This window comes from Canis lupus, chromosome 7, assembly GCF_003254725.2.
Source record: "Canis lupus dingo isolate Sandy chromosome 7, ASM325472v2, whole genome shotgun sequence".
NCBI lineage: Eukaryota > Metazoa > Chordata > Mammalia > Carnivora > Canidae > Canis > Canis lupus.
The window spans coordinates 21,541,225-21,563,434 of NC_064249.1; the positions used below are offsets into that span (position 1 = coordinate 21,541,225).

General features: G+C 43.3%; 1 long non-coding RNA gene across 2 annotated transcripts in view; it reads left to right on the forward strand.

Annotated features, from left to right (window-relative positions):
• Positions 1-22,210, forward strand: part of LOC112648553 (uncharacterized) — an 80,991-nt gene that overhangs the window by 16,304 nt on the left and 42,477 nt on the right. The window contains exons 1-2 of one of the 2 annotated variants that reach the window (XR_003129124.3): positions 19,014-19,509; positions 20,258-20,603. This is a non-coding gene — a long non-coding RNA (uncharacterized LOC112648553). Of the gene's footprint in view, positions 1-19,013; positions 19,510-20,257; positions 20,604-22,210 lie in introns of those variants that run through there. The other variant, XR_004817564.2, reaches the window with a different exon arrangement.

The window sequence follows — 22,210 nt, forward strand, 5'->3', positions numbered from 1 at the left end:
TGAAAATTCTCTTATCCTGACTCCTTTTTTTTTTTTTTTTAAAAGATTTTATTCATTTATTTGAGGGAGAGAGAGAAGGAGCAAGCACAAGCACACAGACAGGGGAAGGGGCAGAAGGAGAGGGAGAAGCCAACTCCTTGCTGAACAGGGAGCCCAACAACGTGGGGCTCCACCCCAGGACCCTGGGATCACGACCAAAGCTGAGAGCAGATACTCAGTGGACAGAATCACCCAGGTGCTTCTTTTTTCCTGACTCTTCTCTGACCTCACTGACCATGACCCCCAGTCTCCTTGGCTGGCTTTTTCTCTTTCACCCAACCCCTAAATATTGAGATTCTTTAGAGCTTAGATTTGTTTCTTCTCCATTTCTCTCCAAAGTCTTGTCCTGGCTGATCTTCTCAAGTCCCATGTATTTAAATATGTTTACACTGATGTCCACAATATTTATCTTTTATCTTACCTCTCCTCTGCGTTCTAGACTTATAAATCCAATCATCTACTTGACATGGCTATTTATAGACATTTCAAACCGAGTGAGACCAGAAAGGTGCTCTTGCTGCCTTTTCCCCAACTCTTCACATCATATCCATCAATAAGTCCTGTCACTCCAAATTCTATAATGTATGTTTCAATGTCCATTGCCACTTCTAGTGTTAGCCTAGATTGTCATCTTCACCTGGGCTAATGCAGCCACCTCCTAATTGGCCTTTCTTCTTCCAGTCTTCCTGTATATTACTGTCCACTCTACACACAGTAGCAACTTTACTACTTAAAAACCTCCAAATTTTTGCCCTGCCTCTAGGATAAAATCCAAGTTCCTACTGTGTGTCCTGGACTTTGCTTGCTCTGACTCTTACCTCTCCATTTTCTTTCTTACCATGTTTTCCTCTTTATTCACCATGATTCAGTCATACCAGACTTCTTTTAATCCCTTGAACATATCATACTCCCTTACACATCAAGGATTTTGCACATGCTGTCCCCTTTGCCAGGAATGGTAATTTACATCACTAACTTAATGGCATTTATTATGAGCCTAGCCAGTTCTAAGTGCTTTTCATGGATTAACACATTAAATTCTCCTATCGCCCACACAAGATAGGAACTGTTATTCTTTTATTTAACAGGTGAGGAAATTGACTCACATATACTCATCTGAATGCTCTTTCCCCCTTTTCCTGTAATAACTTCCTCCTTTTTTTTTTTCTTTTTCGGTATTAGCTAAAATATCACTCTTCAAGGATACTTTCCTTGATTTCCCTACCTAAAGTGCTAATTTCATACTCAGTCCCTTGTTTTGGCTTTTATAGCATCAATTATAACTTGCAATTTCTTTGTTCACTTGTGCTTTGTCTGCATGAACTGGAATTATGTCTTTCTACTCACTGCTATATCTCCATAGCTCAGAACAGCACCTGACTCTTAAATCTTTGTTGAATAGATTAATGATGGAACGAATGACCAGCTTTCATGGAACTTAGTCAAGGAAAGGGAAAGGGGTGGGAGGGTATGTTGTATGGAGACACTAAATGAATTGTACACGTGGTACCCTGGTCTACACAACTTGTTCCATTTCATTCTATTCTTCCTGAAACACAACAAAACAAGCCAATAAAAATGAGTGAAAAAGAGCTTACGGGCAAGGCAGGTTACTCATATATATTTCTCTGATCATGGCATAAGCCCTGAAGTAACAAATACCCAGCAGGTACACAGTCAGTGGGAGACTTGGCATATACACAAATGTGGAGCCAGGAATCAAGGTTGAAGGGCTGACTATAGCAGCCTGTCTAGGGTAGAGGGTTTGAACATGATGCAGTGATAGATAACTTCAGGAAATTAGGTTGTGGCTCTGAATGCTGGCCTAGAGAGTGTGGATGTGAGTCATTGAAGGTGAAAAGCCACTGGAAACCTTTGTACAAGTAGTTTTGGAATTACTGAGAATCATGAAACCCTCAATATATTACAGATATTAAATCTGTGGTCTAAAGGCCTTGCTGTTATGCCCTAAGCTTGTATTGAGGGAAGTTACAAGAAATGTATTTTCTCCATGCTATTTACTGTCCACCTCTATGAGGACCCACAGTTTTAGTGCCAGTGCCATGGGTTTCTATGTTAAATAAAGTTAGCATATATTTTCTTGTAGCTAATTGTGTTTTTGCCTTTGCTAGGACTAAAAGGAACCTGGACCTCAATTTTAAATGATTTAGATAATTATGCAGTTCTTTTGGTCTTGCATTTTTGTCTACTGTCCTCTATAACTTCATATTACTGCTAGATGTTGATTATTTCTTTATTTTAATGGCACTTTTTTATTTGTATTTTATTATGACATATTTTGCATATTTTTATAATCTCTCAAGTATCCTTTCAGGTACAGAATTACTCTTTAATAATATATACACAAACAAAGGTTTCATAGACTTATACACGTTTTTTGGGTATATTATTTTTGTTTTCATTGGTGTAAAGGTGACATTTATTTATTTGACATGGGATAGGTGTATAGGTAATTGATTGTACCTTTTCCTTTAAAACAACTTCCTTTATCCTTGTAAGTCATTTGGTCCTCAAGAGAATGAAACAGGATTAATGGAGGAGAAACACTGGTATAGCAATGACCCTGCCTTAAATTTCATGGGGCCTGATGTAAAGAGTATTAAATGTTCCTGGGGAGTTGCTGTCCAACCTTAAAAAAAATAATTAATTTGGGGGAAGGCCATGTTCCATCTTCACTCTCTACATCCCGAATGGGCATGTGTTCAGAGGTTTGACATACCCAGGTCCCTTAGCATTTTTCCTTTTAACTTTCCAATTTCCCTCCGCCCTCCACCCCCATTTAAAGGGAAGATTAAGTTGTCTTCAGAACAGTGGTTCTCTAAGTGTGGTCTAGGGATCCTTGAGATGTCCTTAACACCACTTAGTGGGTCTCTGAAATTGAAACTGTGTTCAAAACAATATTAAGACATTATTTACTATTTTTACTTTCCATATTCTCACAGTGTACAGGGGAAATTTGCAAAGGTTACAGGACATGTGATATCACAAGAGATTCAATATATGAACCAGACATGAGAATCTAGTTATTTTTTTCAAGCTGGGTATTAAAGATATTTGAAAAAAATGTAAAGCAATGCTATTCTTTTCCCTAAAATTATTTTTCTCTGAAAAATGTAATCTTTTAAAAAAGAAAAATGCTGTTTAAGTTCCATGTAGTGGGTTTATTCTAGATTTATTTATTTATTTATAAATGATTTTGTTTATTAATTTATGAGAGACACCCAGAGAGAGGCAGAGACATAGGCAGAGGGAGAAGCAGCCTCCCTGTAGGGAGCCTGATGCAAGACTTGATCCTGGGATGCTGGGATCATGACCCAAACCAAAGGTGGACACTCAACCATTGAGCCACCCAGGTACCCCTATTCTAGTTATATGAATAAATAAATAAACATTTTTATTTTTATTTTTTTATTTTTTTTTAATTTTTATTTATTTATGATAGTCACAGAGAGAAAGAGAGAGAGAGAGGCAGAGACATAGGCAGAGGGAGAAGCAGGCTCCATGCACCGGGAGCCTGATGTGGGATTCGATCCCGGGTCTCCAGGATCGCGCCCTGGGCCAAAGGCAGGCGCTAAACCGCTGCGCCACCCAGGGATCCCTAAATAAACATTTTTAATTTCAAATATGGTAAATATTATTAGTATTAACAGTTATTATGGAAAATTAAAAAAAAACCTGCATTAAAGAAAAGCATACCAGTAGAAAATTTCCTTTGTGAAAGAGAGGATGATGGAAGAACTAAAGACATAGAATACAAAAGTGGTATTGGCAAGGAAGTTAGAATTGTGAAGGGCTCACATTAGACCAGGGCTCTTGGAGTGCAGAAGCTGTGACCTGCTCAAGCCATCTTTCTCCTTTGCAGTGTGCGGCGCACAGGAAGAGCTCAACAGAATTTGGATATTGAATGAGCAGATGAATGAATGATAAAACACAATTTATCCTGGTGAAAAGTGTATTTGACATGGCATACCAGGTTTAATTAGGGCCACTCCTGCCATCAGCAATAAGGCTGAGTGTTCATTCATTCATTCATTCAGGTTTTAATTCATCCATTTATTCAATAGTTATTTATTGAGTACCTATTATGTGCCAGCTGCTATATATAAGTCCCATTATGTCTTCGATTTTCACATCTCTAAAAAGGAAGCTCAAATAATCTGTGGAAACCCTTCTAGCAATGTCTTTCTCTGGATAATACCAGAACTCTATCTTTGTCTCTCTTGGATAAGCTAACACAAGAAGGAAGATAACTTTCCTCAGGCAAAAAGCATTGTCTGCTTTAAGTGCTACTGCAGAAACTTAAGTGGCAGATGGTCTACTGCCTTGGTGTTTTACACATAGAAACAGGTTGGGAAATGAAAAAAAAGTTAAAGCATGAAATCAGCTAGCTCAATCTTATTTCCTAGATTTATTCAGTATTCGACTTCAACTGAATAATTTCAATTTAGAGAATTTGGAAGCTCTACTAATGTCTCTCCCCTAGCAGAAAGATGATGATCAAAGGTCTTTTGTGAGAAATCTGAGAGATTTTGTGCAGTGAATGTAAGCGAGAAAACTGTGTCATGCTCGAAATGGACCATGACTTTGGAAGAATGAATGTCCCTTCTTCACTTGTCCACAACTTCCATTCTGGTTGGCAAAGTCTTAAACATTAAAGCTCCATTTGCCTGTTTCTTGGAGCCTTGTGAAAATAGGTTTCCAACTATATTAGTCAGTTCTCATTAAATTATGTTGCAGTAACAAGCAACCCCCACAACTCAGTGGCTTACAATAAAAGTTTATTTCCTGATCACGTTTCAGATCGTCTGTGGGTTGGAATGGCACTGCTCCTACAACAAATATATTCTTCCTTTGAGAATCTAGGTTGAAGAAACAGCCACCATCTGGGATAACTATTCTTACGGAAAATGAAAAAGATACGTGGCTGAATCACACAATGGTTCTTATGTAGAATGTGGCATATGTCACTTTGGTTCACATTCAGTTGGCTAAAGCAAGTCTCATGTAGCTTGTGGTCAATGGGGGCAGGGAATATATTCCTTTCACAGGAAGTTTCTGTAAATTGCTATTGCTTGGCAACAGGAAGGGATGCATATTTCTTTTACAGAAAGGGAAAGGAACAATTCAGAACAATAATACAATCTAGCACACCATTTTTTAAATCGAGGTAAAACTGACATGGAACACTGTATTAGTTTCAGGTATACAACGTGATTATTCCATATCTTCACACATTGTGAAGTGATCACCATAATAAGTCTAGTTAACATTCATAACCTTACATAATTATAAAACCTTTTTCTTGTGACGAGAACTTTTAAGATCTACTCTCTTAGCAACTTTCAAATATGCAATACAGTATTGTTAACCTTAGTCATCATGCTGTACATTATATCCGAAGATTTGTTTGTATTCTAACTGGAAGTTTGTAACTTTTGACCTTTTTCACCTATTTCTCCCATCTGCCCCCACCTCTGGTATCTACCAATAAGTTCTCTGTATCTATGAGCTTGGTTTTTTTGTTTGTCTGTGGGCTTTTTTTTTCTTTTTTAATTCCAATATAAGAGAGATCACATAGAATTAGTTTTTCTCTGTCGGATTTATTTTATTTAGCATAATGCCCTTGAGTTTCATCCATGTTGTTACAAATGGCAAGATCTCATTCTTTTTAATGACTGTAGAATCTTCCATCTTCTTTATCCATTCATTCACTGATGGACACTTAGGTCATTTCCATATCTTGGTTATTGTAAATAATGCTGCAATGAACATGGGGGTGCATATATCTTTTTAAATTAGTGTTTTTGTTTCCTTTAGATAAATACCCAAAAGCATAATTGTTGGATCATAGGGTATTTCTGTTTTTCATTTTTTGAGGGACCTCCATACTGTTTTCCATAGTGGTTGTATCAATTTACACTCTACCACAATGCATGGGGGTTCCCTTTTCTTCACATCTTTACCAAGAATTGTTATTTCTTATCTTTTTAATAACCATTCTAACAGGTGAGAGGTAATATCTCATTATGGTTTTGATTTGCATTTCCCTGATGATGAGTGATGTTTAAGCATCTTTTCATGTACCTGTAGGCCATCTCTATGCCTTCTTTGGAAAAATATCTGTTCAGATTTTCTGGCTGCTAATGACCAAAGCAACTGTTTTTGGTTCCCCATCTCCACCACATCATCCCTACCTACACCCTATGCTCTAGCTTTGACAAATTATACTCAATTCCCTATCCTGTTCTTCAGCTCCATGCCATGGCCCATGTGCCATTTCTGTAATGGTTTTCCTCACTCAGTCCACTTGGGTCACTTTCTTTTGCATGAAGATGCATTTCAAAAGTCAGCCATAGCCTGACGTTGCTACTGATCCTCCAGAAGAATTAACTGTTCCCTCCACTGGCATCCCTGAGTCGCACCACTTCAAATACTGTATTGTACTCTTTTATTTACATGTTTGTCTTTTCTGCTAGAACATTAGTTTTCTGAGGGCAAAAACTCTGTCTTAACGATTTCTCTGTACAGTCCATATTGCCTGGCCTGTAGTAGGTGTCCCCCCAAAATACGTTTTTAATCAATGAATGTGATAAACGGAGTAAAGAAATAATAGGCTGCAGGAAGAGGTTGAATAAAAGGTAAGTTATGATAAGCAAAAGTCACACTAACATTCTAGAATTTGAGGCTTGGCATGACTAAACAGTAGCTCTATACTCTGTACTGTGAGGAGGTCAACACAGTCTTGGGGAAAAGCAGCTTTAGTATATATGTTCTTAGGAAGATAAATTTATTATGAAAAAAATATCCTGAATTTAAAAGACCTATGGATTGGCTTTTCCTTGATGTAGTAAATACATCCTTTATAGATGTGCTCTTTAGTATCCTAAATCCTGAGATGTCATGCTGCTCCTGGGGTAATCCAACCCCCTAAAGCTGAATAGGCGGGCAAAGTTAAGGTTAAACGAGTAATTCTATTTGTCTGCTCCACACACCATTGTTTAGCTAGAAAAATTAAATTCCTATGCAAGCCTCTCAGTGTGTTTGATAAATGCTTCAGGTACATGGAACTGTGTGTGAGGCAGGAAGGAGCAAAGCCATTCCCCAACAGCAACATATTTACTAACCTCGCTGAGGAATGTAAGACCTGCACCTGGGATGCCGGGTCGGGAAATAGGTGAACCTGGCAAAGGAGGATGTAGAAGATCTTCGTGCAGTACACTTGCCCTCTCTTCTGTGGCATAGTGTGGCCAGGAGGACAGTGCCTTCTGTGATAGCATCAGGAGCCCTGGGTTCAGATGCCAGCTCCATGGCTTTGAAGCTTGTTACTTTGGACACATTACTTGTTACACTTTGCCTCCCAGTCTTCTCAAGAGTTGCCATGTTTGGAGAACCTTTTATACACAATGCACTGCCATTTCTCGGCTTTAACCTTGCTAGGATTTATTTTTTCTATAGTGGTTAAATACATGACACGAAACTTGCCATTCTAACCATTTGAGACGTACAAGTCAGTGGCATGAAGCGCATTCACAATGCATCTGCGCTAATCTGGCATCAACCCTATGAGGCAGTGTGATCATCCTCTTCCTTCCATAGATAGGGAAACTGGGGCTCTGAGAAGTTAAGATGATTCTTAGAAGATTCTTGGTGCCCAGCAAGTGCTAAATATGAGGCAGCTATAATTATCATTCTTCTTTCAGGTCACCTCCCAGAAGATCCTGTTTAAAGCCTTGGTAAAGGAAAAGAGGGAATGGAAGTTCTAGATTCATTAATTTTTCCTGAGGTAGCAGCCAATAAAAAGAGTGAAAATAGGCGGTACCCTAGCAGCTTTGCCTTTCCTGCACCCAGTAGATGAATGTCCAGGCTCCAGCTTCAGCGCTGATCTCCCAGGGCTGACCCATTCCAACCACAGCCCCTGGAGGAAGGAAATGAGTTAAGACTCTCTTCAGACACGTTTGTATTGATTCTGTCACTTTCGTGCTGCTTGCTGACAGGAGATAGATGGCTCATAACGCAGCTGGGCACAGCACATTACGTCCCCATCTTGGGGCTCCTAAATCATTTCGAAATTTTAAATTCCCTAATCAATATTTTATGGCAAGCACAAGACAGTGATCAGACCTGTTTCTCTCCAGAGTGTGCGATTGCACACTAGGCCTGGTAGATGTGAGTAGCTGGAGGGGTCATGGGAGCGGGGCGCACAAGGCGGGGTGGGGGTGTCCTCCTGAGGACAGTCATTCAGGCAAGCCAGGACCAGAAGGGCCCTTGCAAGTCACATGATCCTAGTGGACTCTTTTAAAGGGGAAGAGGACTGACAAGGTTGATCTTTGGTCACCCAGCTCATGGCCAAAGTGAGACCTAAACACAAGTTGTCTGACTTCTAGACCAAAGCTGTTTCTGTGAAACCACACCTGGCACAGTGCCTGGCACATAGTAGATGCTCAACAAATATTCATTTGGTGTTGAACAATGTTAACACTCACATAAAACCAAAGTTTGAGCCAAATAAACCTTTAAGCTTTATAAGCACTCCCTAAGCACCAGCCCCGGCTCTAAATTCTTTCCATTCCCTCCCATGGAGTAGGGACTATCAGTGTCTTTATTTTACATATGGCAAAACTGAGGCTCTGGGAGGTGGCTTGCTCAAGGTCACACAGCTGGCAAGTGAGGAGGAATCTGCTTTGAAACCCAGACATTTGTGCTTGGACCCTGTGCCTTAACCCCTGTGCTACATTGACCCCTCCCGACCCCACCCTGAGAGACTGAGTAATTTGTTCCCCAGTTGTATTTGGACCCATGTCCACAATGTACCTGTGTGTCATCACATAGAAAAGACAAGTGAAAGAAGAAAAAGGATGTTGTTTCTGTAGTGAGCTGGTAAAGCAGAAAGTAAGCAATTGACTATCAGATCCAAGTTCTTCTTCCTCTTCTTTTTTTTTTTTTAAGATTTTATTTATTTATTCATGAGAGACACACAGAGAGAAAAACACAGCAGGGAGCCTGACGTAGGCCTCGATCCTGGGCCTCCAGGATCATGTCCTGGGCTGAAGGTGGCACTAAACCCCTGAGCTGCCGGGGCTGCCCAGATCCAAGTTCTTCGATGACACTGGGTAAAGAAAGATGCTGAAAGCAAAGGCCAGACTTGGGGGGTGTTCAGAGGAAGTAGCAGCTGGGTGGGAGGACGCAGCCCTGGTTTCCTGAGGCTTATAGAGGGAAGTAGGTGTTCAGCAAAGGAATTTTGGTGATGCTGGCAATCAGCAGGCCTGTTAAAGGGCAGCAGTAGAGAAAGAAAGAAAGAGTAAGAAAGAAGAAAAGAAAGAAAGAAAGAAAGAAAGAAAGAAAGAAAGAAAGAAAGAAAGAAAAGAAGGAAGGAAAGAAAGAAAGAAAGAAAGAAAGAAAGAAAGAAAGAAAGAAAGAAAGAAAGGAGGGAGGGAGGGAGGGAGGGAGGGAGGGAGGGAGGGAGGGAAAAAGCAAGCAAGCCAGCCTGTCCACTGGCTCATGAAGCCTTCGGTATAGGATGTGGCCCCTCCCTGCCTTCTCCTGCTGTTTGCCCCCCTGACTGCACTCCAGGATTCCTGCAGCAGGACCTCCTTTACCACCAGTTGTTTTCTTGGTCTGACATGCTTCTCCACATAGTTTTCCCACTTCTGGCTCCTGCTTGTGATTTGGATCTCAGCCTACAACATTGCTTGTGCAGGGAGGCCTTCCTTGCTCACCTGGTCTAAACCAAGAGCAGGGCCCTTCATCTTGAGTGTCTAGGACTGTTCGTGACGTGCAGTAGGTGATGAGCAAATACCAGCTGAATGAAAAGTAGGGATTTAGGGATGTTTTGAAGACCGGCCCCTCTGGAGTCAGGCAGAGCACACTGCAACTAGAGCTGGGTAAGAAAAAAAATTGTAAAATAGCCCTGCCAGAGCCCTGCCCCACTCACTGGCCTGTGAGTGACCATCTTCTGGGTCACAGATCTCACTTGCCACCTCCTAGGGAAGTTCATGCCACGTTTGGGCAACTCTGACAGCTGCAAAATTCTCCTTATTTGGGCATGAAACCTGACCCTTTGTAGCTTCTACCCATTTATTGGTCTTGATTTAAATCCTGGGGCTCCCTGGAAGCTATGCTCCATCAGCAGAAAGCTCCCGAGGCACAGGGAGCCTCACTGTTGTGGGCCAGCTGTGCAGGCGAGACCGTAGGGAATAACTGTCGGGTCTGAGCCGCAGGGATCTTATGATACACCGTGTAGAAGTTTTAGCTGTCAGAATTAGCTTGCTTTTCCAAGGAAACACGCCGGGAATTCTGGGTCAATGTTCTTGCAATCCTCCTAGAGCAGTAGGAGGTTTTGCCAAGAGCAAGGAAGGAAAGCCAAGGACTTGGCTGTTTTCCCTTTAAAAACCCTATTACAGATGTGGCGGTGAGAATAGCATTCTCTTCCATTCTCACATTGTTTGATGTGTTGCAAAGCCCTTTCAGGCATGTGATGGGGTCCTCTCATCAATCTTATCACTGCCTCCAGAGAAGAAAGGATTTGCCTAAGATACTCTGCCAGCAAGAGTTCAACACCCCTGACCCTCCCCAAACGTTTTACTCACACACTACAGATACTATGCATGACTTTAGGCTTACCTGTGAGTATAGAGTCATGCTTCTTAGACCTGGGTGCATAGAAGTCACCTGGAAAGTCTGTTAAAACACAGATTCCTAGAGATTCTGGTTGCATAGGTCTGGGGTGGAGCCCGGGTTTAACAAACACTCAAGTGATGCTGATGCTGGGGTGCACCTGCCAAGATGGCTGTGGCCTCTCTCTGAAAGCCAGTAAATTACAGGTTAGTAAAAAAAAGCATTCTGCATAAGGTGTCTCGTTTGATCTTTCAATAACCCCATGAGATAACTACATTTATATTTCCTGTTTCATAGACGAGAAAGTAGTGGTGCAGGGAGATCAAGTAACTCACCTGTAGTGCTTCATCTGGTAAGTGGCGGAGTCTGAATTTTGCTGGATGTCAGAGCAATGAATTTGGCCACAATGCCGTGCTCCTTCCTGGAAGTGAGAGGGGTTTCTGGTTAACTGGGTTTCCTATCCTCCCTGGAAGAAGGACCCTACTTACCACTGGGCACTAAGATGAAAGCTGAAGTCGCTTGGGTTTGGGAAAGAGACTAAACCTCCTTCCAGGAAGTCAAGCTTGTCTTGGCATCTAGGGGCTCTCTATTCTACCTTAGAGCAGACATCAGACCATACCCACAGGATCACTTTAAACTTCTGCTAAGCTCCAAATCCTATTGTACAGGGTGGAGCAACCTCAGGCAAGACTGCCAGGCAAGTTTATTATGGAAACCTCCAACCCCACGCACCCCTGCCTGAGCCCCCTGCCTCCCCTCCTTCCCTTCTCCATCCTCCACCGTCCCCCTAAAAGGGTTTACCTCTGCGGGGCTCCCACTGCTCTCTCCTCCCTGCCTTCCCTAGTAGACTTTTGGAACTTTCCTGCTTTTTGAACTTTCGAACAGAATGACAATTATTCAACTCTGAAAATGAAAAGGTTAGCAAGTTCATGAGCAGCTCCTTGCACAGTTTTCACATGTAAAAGAGGATTAAGGGAGAAAGCAAAGATTAACCAATAGAATTCATTTCTAGATGCTGAAATTCTGGCATCAAGATGTGTGGGCAGGATGATTTGGGACAGGGGTTTTCCTTCCTTTCCTCCCTGTACTTTCCCTTCATGGAGCTGAGCATGACTTTGTCCTGTATTTATTTGTGGAGCTGCCTGTTTAACGACTGCCTTCCCGTTGAACTAGGAGCTCCATAGGGGAATAGAGACTTCATCTGTTTTGCTCTTGCTCTTGTCCAAAGCCAAAACATGTAGTGGGTTTGAAACTTACAACTTAGATGTGCAAAGCGTAATGTTATTTTCTTATAACTGCCACTAGCCATCATTTTTTTGCTATTGTGAAAGACTTATTCTTCGTAATTAAAGGTAGCATAGTCAAATTCTGGCTTGATTTTTAGTCTTTTTTTTCCCCTAATTACTCAGATAGTTAAAACTCATTTTATTTTGAAAAGGCTTTATTTACTTGAGAGAATGAGAGAGAGAGAGAGAGAGAGTGCACAAGTCAGGAGGGTAAAGGGAGAAGGAGAAGCAGGTTTCCTGCTGAGCAGGGAGCCCGATGTGGAGCTCAATCCCGGGACCCTGGGATCGTGACCTGAGCCTAAGGCAGACTCTTAACCAACTGAGCCACTCAGGTGCCCCAAAACTCACTTAACTTAAATTTAAACTTTCTATCAGTACCCTTGTCCCTGATCAACTGTTCCCTCTTCTTCTACCTGGGATGGCACCTGCCAGTAGGAATCATGGTACCAAGAGGTGGGAAGATTCCTGTCTGGTTCGTCTTCTGGCCTCTGGTCCTGGCTAGCCTCTGAGGTAGAGTAGCTGGTCCTACCAGGTTTGTGAGCATTACCCTCTCTTATCACTGCACTGGTTGCCTTTGTATCTGCAGCTGGTGTAATGTATGGTCTGTCCTCCTGGTTCAGAACAAGGGACCCTGACCAATGCCCAATCAATTCGTGATAGGGAGACTTTCTTTCCACTTGGATTCTGTAAGCAACCATCTGGAGAGGTGCCCTAGAAGGGACAGGTGGAGTCCTCTCAGGACATCCACCTTACATAACTCTCTCTACTCTGTGATTTTTTTCCCTTGAGCTTCTCCTCCTTCATTGGAGGTAAACTCTTCCCACTTCATGTTTTCCATCCTGCCTAGTCTACAGAATTCAGAAAGACTCTTTCATCTTCTCAAGTGCCTAGTTCTTGTACTGGAAAACTACGTCTCTCAAGATTAATATCTTTTCTGTGAATTTAAAAAACTAAACTTTAATGTTAAAGCCTTCTTCTTGGAAAATTTAATCCCTTGTTTGCTCTTTACTTCACCCACCCCACATCATGGATAAATAGACTATGAGGATGGAGGGCTGGTGGGCAACAGAAACCATAAAATTATCAGAAATGAAACATATGTAGAATAACATTATAAAATATTATTCTCATTAACTGCAAGCACAAGTATTTATGAATAAACAATAATAGTGTGGACTCAGTAAATTCTGGGCTAAAATCAGGGCTCGTTTTGTAGTCCTTAGAGCCTCAGGATGTTGAATAAATGAGGACCGATTGGCACTCTAAGACACCACATGCTAGGGAGAGTCCAGAGTAACATGGTAATGATTATGACAATAACATTTCATTTACTAGTGGTTTTTTCTACAGACTATTTTATAATTTATCCTTTATTTTATTAAGCAATACATTGTGTGAAGCATAGGGCTAGGACATGTTCCTATGCAAGAAGACAAAATTTATGAAGTTGCCAGCATTTATAAATTTCCCTTTTTTTCCAGCCCATCAAAAATAATCTTATTATCTAGTCCTTTTTTCTCCCCTTGAAGAAATGCAGAGTCTCAGGCACCCTTCCAGGTTTGGTGATTCTGAATCTGCATTTTAATGAGTAAATTATACTCATTGTGTAGTGGAGAAGCAGCTCTGATATAAATTATATTGACTCATGCCCTACCTTCTGACCCTGTGACAGGTGTGCACTTGGCTTCTGATTCTTTGCCTCCGATCCTGCCCTCTATCCCTTCTCTCCCAGGAGGTTGGGAGCTGAGGATCCTTTGGTTTACCTTGTAAAGACTTGCTCTGCCTTGTGCTGACAAGACATTTGCATTTCAGGGTCTTGTTTAGCTTTGCATTGCACTTCAGCACAGAACTTGAAGTTTCTCCAAGCAATGGTCTCTTGGGGGAATGTCGGCAGGAAGAAGAGAGGCAGCTTTCCTTTGGTGACATTCTGTCTCTGAAGATCTGGATCTGGGCTTCATATCTGTTGCTCCCCAACTGTGCTGATGAGATCACTGTGATCCCATTATTCTCCTTGCTGAGCACAAATAGAGCTCATCCAAGTTTGAACCTCCCCCACCAAGATTTCCAGATGAGGGTGGAGGAGTCTGTCCCCCTGTCCCCAGGGAGGTTATCCCTCCCCTTGCGTGGATGTTCCCTGTAGTTTACCTACCAGAGAGAGAGGTACACAGTAGCTGTTGGCTGTGCTCAGTTGCTGATTGAGATGAAGCATCATTATAACAGTCACTTTTTATTTAGCACCTTCTGTATACCAGGCACTGTGCTAGGTTTTATGATTTCCATTTTACAGCCAATGAAACTAATTCTTAGAAACATTAAATGAGGTGCTCAAGGCCATATGATTAGTAAGTGGCTGAGCTGGGATACAATTCCATGTTCATACTCTGAATTTCATACTTCTCTCACATCACTTTTTTTTGGACATTCTTCTCTTTAAGGGCTGACGGTTCCGAAGTTCTCTTTGTCAAAGAGATGGACTCTTGTGATTTTAATCTTTGCAGACCTCTAGTGCAGTGGTTCTCAAATACTAGTACACATCAGAATCAGTGGTGGGCTTGTTAATACACTGATTTAGCAGTTATGGGGTTGCGCCAGAGCATTTGTATTTCTCACAAGTTTCCAGGTGATGCTGTTGCCGCTGGTAACAGCTGCGCTTTGAGAACCACTGTCTTAGTGGATTAGGGAAGCCCGGAAGTGTGGGAACGAGGCACCCATTGCTCCCAGCCCCTCTGGTCCAGGGTGCCAGTGGGGCGATGCTGCTGTAGCACCTGTGGCTTGTTGAGTGCTTCCTGAAAATTATTTCACAGGAGAGCAGAAAGGTGGTTATTTGCAACTGTTTCAATTTAGTGTCTCTCATCTGGGTAGTATTTAGGCTGGTCTACTGCCCTAAACTCGTGAGGGTCACCTGCTAACAAGCTAAGATCTTTAAAAGAAAAACATTAGTAAAGGCCTGGAAACTGAAAGCATGTTGATTTATGGGCATTTCCCAGGAACTGGTAATCCACTTCAGAGGGGAAAAAAAGCCCTGGCTCATTCTTCCAACTGGATGGTTTATCCAAAATTTATGAGATTTGTAGAAATAGGATTCACCATTTGCCTTTCCTTAGAGATTTTTTTTTAAGTGTATAGCTAAGGTTCCAAACAGGGTCAACTTTGAATTTTTATCATGAGACATCAAACATGTTTCGGTGGACCACTAGGAGTCTATATATATATGGCAACCCAATAGGCATTCAGTCAGAGAGAGTCCTGATGTATGGAGTGTTGGGGCTAGGAGGGTTGGGCTGTGGAGTTAGATAGGGCTGGTTATGAATGCTGACTCTGCCATTTAACAGCTGAGAGTCCATAGACATATTACTTAACTTGTCTGGGCCTCATTGTCTCCAGAAGCAAGGCTGATACAAAAAATATTTAGCCAACAGATACGGCATGGGCATCAACTAGTCAGAATGGATGGAAGCCAAATCAGAAGCAATGCCAGCTGTAAACAAGCCAGAACCAGTGTGGACTGGCTTGCATTTTCAAATATGATGTGGATTCCATCTGTGGTTTATCTCTGCAGGAGAAATGGGTTTTACTCAGTAAGGAAGAGATCGATGTGTGTGTGTGGGTGTGTATGTGTGTGCACGTGTGTGTGTGCACGCACATGCATGTGTGTGCTGTGTTCTCAGCAAACAGCAGGAAGCTTTCCTGGGAGTGGAAAGGAAGCTCTCCTTTGGAAGCCACACAGTTGCAGGGTCAGGAGAGATACTTCTTTTGGAAACCTTGGACCATAGCCAGTTTGGCCCATCCCACTCCCTTTCCACAGTCTTGTAGCCAGTGGATGTGAAGCCACGAATGAGAGAGGATCCCACTGATTGATTCATCTTACTATGCTATCTTTGGGGAGAGGCAAGGCCAGGAGCTATTGAATATGCAGAATATACTGAATTTATAGAAATGATTGCCTGAGATATTAAAGAGCGCAAAAGAATGTGTAAAGGCCTCCTCCCCCATATGCAGTAGAGGACCTGAGCACTCTTTGTACTGTCATACGACCATTGGCTGCACTGGTTTATTTTTTTCTGGGAAAAAGGACAATCCTAGTACTTATAGGCTTGAGTTGAGAAAGAAATGAGCTAATCGATGTGAAACACCTAGCACATGGTAGGAACTTAACAAAAGAAAATTCCATGTTGGACCACTGATCTCCCAGGGCATGTACTTCATAGGGCAGGAGCTCTTTTGGGGCTTGGAGGGGGCTCAGTCTACTGCCTGAGGGCCAATGGAGGAACGGGCTTTACCTGCTGTATAGACCTTCCTCACCTACCTGAGCAGGTCCTTCTGGGAAACTTGTACTAAGTTCTAAGCCAGATGAGCTATTTATTATGCTGGGAGAATAAGTCAAATAAATGTACTGTTGCCTTCTAACAAGCATGGTGGAGGATCTTCCTATTTGGGGCCTCATGAGAGAGTTTCAAAGTTGGTGGCAGTAGTGTACCCTCTGTGCAAACAGCTTGGGCAGCTGCAGAGGTCACAGTGTGGCTGGCAATGGGCTGAGTAATTGGGTCAGCATCTACAAAGATGGAAGGCATCCATGGGGTAGCTGCACACCTTAGTGTCCTCCCAGTGTCAACCCTCACAGGGGCACATGGTGGCTACAGGAGAGCAGGTGGGAAGAAGAGCTACTTTGCTCTAGCTCTTGGAACAGCCAGTGATTCAGGCTACTGCAGCCCCCCAAGAACCTGAGGAGAGCCAGGCATCCAGCCACGGGGCACATGGAGGTGCAGAGCCAGAACCTTCTATTGTCTTTGTGCTCACCTGGACTGCCATGTCTGGGAAACAGCCACTGACTCCATCTGCATCCTTGGACATTTTTATCTCAGACACTGTAGTCTTTGCCTTTCTTTGGACTATTTTACAAGCTGGCCACTCTGTCCGCCATGAAGCTTGTTTGTCTCTTAAATCATGTGATTTGCTCCTTTGGTCATCCTCTTGGAAGTCTCCTTCCTTCACCTGCCTCTTTACCTTTCATGACCATTCTCATTCTCCCTCTGGGCAACTTTAGTCTCAAGAGTTCAATTGCCCTGTGCATGGACGATCCCCTAAATCTCCATCTCCATCTCCAGCCATATACTCTTTCTTCAATATTTGGATGTCCTCTGAATATTCCTCTTCCTGCCTGGGTCATTGTACCAACCTTCATACTTGGGTCTCGCTTCAGGCTCACTGTCTTCCAACTCACACTCTTTCTGCTGCCCAAATGGTTTGTTTTGCTTTTCCCCAAAGTACCCATTAGATCCTATCCCTAAGCAGTTTCAATGACTCACCAATACCAAATGCCTAGTATGGTGTTGTTTAGATTTATTTATTTGAGAGAGAGAGAGAGAGAGAGAATTAATGAGCAGGAAGGGCAGAGGGAGAGGAAGAGAGAATCTCAAGTAGACTCCACACTGAGTATGGAGCCTGACAGGGTGCTTGATCTCACAAACCTGAGATCATGACTGGAGCTTAAACCAAGAGTTGGACACTTAACTGACTGTGCTACCCAGGCTCCCTTGCCTAGTATGGTTTAAAAGCATCTGTTCCTCAAAGGGTTAAAAGAACTACCCTACGACCCAGCAATTGTATTACTGGGGATTTATCCCAAAGATACAGATGCAGTGAAAAGCCAAGACACCTGCCCCCCAATGTTTATAGCAGCAATGTCCACGGTGGCCAAACTGTGGAAGGAGCCTCGGTGTCCATCGACAGATGAATGGATACAGAAGATGTGGTTTATGTATACAATGGAATATTACTCAGCCATTAGAAATGACAAATACCCACCATTTGCTTCGACGTGGATGGAACTGGAGGGTATTATGCTGAGTGAAGTAAGTCAATCAGAGAAGGACAATCATCATATGGTTTTACTCAAATGGGAAATATAAAAAAAGTGAAAGGGATTATAGGGGAAAGGAGAGAAAATGAGTGGAAATATCAGAGAGGGTGACAAAACGTGAGAGACTCCTAACTTTGGGAAATGATCAAAGGGTAGTGGAAGGGGAGGTGGGCAGGGGTTAGGGTGACTGGGTGATGGGTACTGAGGGGAACACTTGACGGGATGAACACTGGGTGTTATACTATATGTTGCCAAATCGAACTCCAATACAAATTTACAAAAAAAAAAAAAAAAAAAAAAAAAAAAAAGAAAGAAAGAAAGAAAGAAAGAAAGAAAGAAAGAAAAGAAAGAAAAGCATCTTGCTATTTGGGGTCTGCTTCCTTGCCAGCCTCATTTCTTGTTATTCTCCCACCTAACTCCCACTCTGGCCTAACTGAACTTGTTCTATTTCTCAAATATACTGTGCGTTTCTACTTCACTATGCCTTTAGACATGCTGTTATCTTTTTTTTTTTTTAAACATTTTACTTATTTATTTGAGAGAGTGAGACTGCGAGAGAGCATGGCAGGGAGGGGCAAAGAGAGAGGGAGAGGGAGAAGCAGGCTCCTTGCTGAGCAGGCAGGGAGCCTGACTTGGAGCTTGATCCCAGAACCCTGGGATCATGACTTGAGCAGATGCTTAATTGACTGAGCCACCCAGGCGCCCCAACATGCTGTTCTCTTCTCCCAGAACATTCTTCCTCTCCTGTATCCTGGTGACTTCTTTGTCGTTCAGACTTGGTTGTAGAAGCACCTCTGCTATGAAGTGCTATGTGGCACCTGTGCAGTCACATAGGACCCCATGCTCAGAAGACTCCTACATTTGGTTTACTGCTCTGCTGTTGCCATCTTAAAATTCCTAGTAATTGTTTTTTGACACAAGGCCCTGCCTTTTTATTTTGCACTGGAGCCCGTAAATTATGTATCTTGTGCTGCTGACACTTCCAAGCCCCATACACACAGCACAGTCAAGACACTTATGAGGTTGTACTGCAGTGGTTGTTATGTGTCTGCTTCACCCACTGGCCTGTGGACTCCTTGGGGGCGGGGACTATGTCTTATTTATCTCTATTCCCCAGCCTGCAGGGCAATGGATGACACACAGTAGGGACTCAATAAATGCTTGCTGACAGCATTAATTCACGTCTGGGCATCTTTTTTTCCCTTAGTCTGTGAGAACAGCCTTTCCCTTTTAAAAATATTTACCATGTGAAACTGGAAACGGTGAACTCCAGGTTCAACTTTACTTTTTTTTATTCAACTTGGCTTTATGAGCTAATGTAAGTCCATTTACTTCTTGAAGCCCCAGTTTCCTTATCTGTAGGGTGAAGGGCATGATGGAACAACCCAGCACACGAAGGGTTGCTCACCTGTGGCTCTCAAGTTCTTGCACCTGTCTCCCATTCCCTGAATTCTAGGTCTCTCTCTCAGGATGGTTGAGGATTATCATTCTTTGTCCTTGTTTTTCTTCACCTTCTCCCTCACTCTCCGTCTTTTGTTTTCCACCAGGAAAGGCAAGGCCAGACTCTTCACTCAGCAGAGGCAGTGTTTGTTGACATTTGGGAAAAAAAATTGAAGAGAAAAGTCAAAGATCCTTCAAAATCATGGTGTTTGAATATTTAAAGACGATGAATGCTAGAAACATTGACAGGTCCTGTGTCAGGCTTCATTCTGATCCCTTGGCCCATTATTTAGTCTCTAAAAACAAAAGTAGCTCCACTTCCAGGGGCCTTGTGCAGAACAAATGTGCTATTCAGCTTTCCTGCCCAACCGCTCCCTCCCCCCGCTGCCCTGCTGCCCTGCTGCTATAATTCTAGGACTCTTCCTCACCCTGGGTGTATCCGGGGTGGGTGAGGGAGCCGAGATGGGAGGAGGACCGGGTAGATGGGCTCTGGGATCCCCACCCCCACCACCTTCACTATTTTTCCATATTGGGGTTCTGTGTAAGATTTCACTGGAGAAAAGGGATTGTAATACTAGAAAATGCATGAAAGCCTCTGTCTGCTGACCCAGGGTCAGATCTCAGTCTGGGTGTGGGGCCTAGCAGGTTGTACTGATTCAGTGGCATGACTCTTGTCAATAAAAAAGAATACAAATTACTAATGCTCGCTGTTCTTACTCTCAGCCAAATCATGATGGAAGAGTAGGGTTCTTGGGCTGGCCTGCTCACCATTTTTCCCTGGCCACAGGCTGGGGGTCAAATTCCTTGGCAAGAGCTAGGATGGAGCTGTTGATAACATTGCCATGGACATTAATGGCCTTGGACCCCACTTATTATGTGCTTGCTAGGAGGCCACACACAACAGGACAGGGGGCAGGGAATTCTGCTTGTCCCAAACACCCCTGTCCTCTTATCCCCAGATCCAATAATAATAATAATTATTATTTTTTTTCCCCAGAGAACCATCTGGTCAGCCCAGACATGGAAAATCATGGGACACAGGAAGGCAGGTGGTGTCAAGCAGAGACAGTGTGGAAGTCCCCAGTCTGATAGACCTGAGTTTGAGGCCCATCCTGTTGCTTAGCTAGCAACAGCCCTGAAGCAGCTAAATGGGCCCAGTGCCATGTTACATCCTATGGGCAATAAAAAGGAATTTGCATCTTGGTTTGGGAGAAAAAAATCTTAATTTCTGGGTAGCTGGATAGTTCTCTGACTTTCTTCACCTCTACGCCCTCAACAAGCCACAAAGAAACCCAGAAGTTGAGGAGGAGTTGCTGGGCACAGTACCTTCCACCGGCAGGAAGGTGAGGAGGGGTGACGGCATCTGATAGAATACTCAGCTCAAAACCGCATTAACGGGATAATTGCGTGTCATTTCAGCAGGCCTGGTGATGCGTCTTGGCAGGAAATGAATCTTTGCAGCTTGAGATGTATCTGGTATGTTTAGATATTTGGGGAGAGAGCAAAGTGCAAACTTGGATGGTAAACCCCAAAGTCCTTCCTCCCATACATGAACCCACAGCCTAGGAACACAGGTCTGGGAGCAGAAATCGGGGGCAGAGGAGGGCGATCTTTGACCCACCACAGACAGCAGAGCCTGAGTAATGGAGGTCTTGGGGCTCTGTGCTATGTGGTTGGAGGGAGTGGGTTCTGGGTGGGTGGGGGAGGGTAAGGAAGGGAGAACTTCAGGGAAGGGATGGGTAAGATGAGGACTGACGGAAAAGGAAGAAAGAGCAGCTTAGGGACAGAGGGCTTGGTCTCACAGCAGACTTCTCTGGGTCCCGGGGCAGGGGGGTCCACGTGCAAACTGCAGGCATTATGGGAGTTCAACCTCCCATAAGGAGTGAGGGTTTCTTGAGACACCAAGGATGCCTCATGGAACAGGGCAGGGTTTGACCTGAACTTGAAGGACCAGAAGATTCTATAGGCAGTTCGGGGGGATTGGTGAGGACATTCCGTGTGCAATACTACTATAGCTAAGCTGGCACATTTTCAGTCCTAACCTCTCCCGTCTCCTATCCTTCTCCCTCCAACTGAGCCCATACATTTCACTCTTGACCTGGCAGGGGCCCTGGCCCCTTCTCCTCACTGACAAGCCTGGAACCTTTATGCAAACCTGGGACTGTCTCTTTCTGGGGTTTGGAGGCAACACAAACAAGGTGTACCCTGCCTCAGAAGTCTAAACAGAGGAAGGCATATTTCACATTTCCAATTATGACACAATCTGGTCGGTGTGGAAGTGGGAGCCTGTTGACTGTAACAGCCCAGCTGTTCTTGTCTTCCCGACAGCGTCAAAGTATCTTCTGAGCAGAGGGGTGAACAGTTTGATGTTCTAATGGGAGTCCTCCAGGATGGCCCTAGGGGAGCAGTGTGCTCTGGTAGCGCAACCCTGGGGGGGCCACCGTGTTCCACCCTGCACAATGCATTTCTAAATGCCATTATTTGCCAAGAGGAGTAAGTCCCATATTTTTCTTTTTTCTTTTCTTTTCTTTTCTTTCTTTCTTTCTTTCTTTCTTTCTTTCTTTCTTTCTTTCTTTCTTTCTTTCTTTCTTTCTTCTCTCTTCTTTCAGATTTTATTTATTTATCCATGAGAAACATAGGCAGAGGGAGAAGCAGGGTCTCTGTGGGGAACCCGATGTAGTATTCCTTCCCAGGACCCCACTATCATGACCTGAGCCAAAGGCAGACACTCAACCACTGAGCCACCAAGGTGCCTCAAGTCCCATGTTTCTTATGATTTTCTAAGAAATGTTATTTATTTGAGCTTCCCATTGCCTTACTTCCCTGGGCCCCTCTCCCCCTCCTTCCCTCCTTATGAGGAAGTAGCTAGAAAATACCCTCATTTCTTTCTAACCATCACAAGCTGTACCCTGTCTGCTTTCCCCAACCCTCAGGTCTTTCCCTCTCTTCC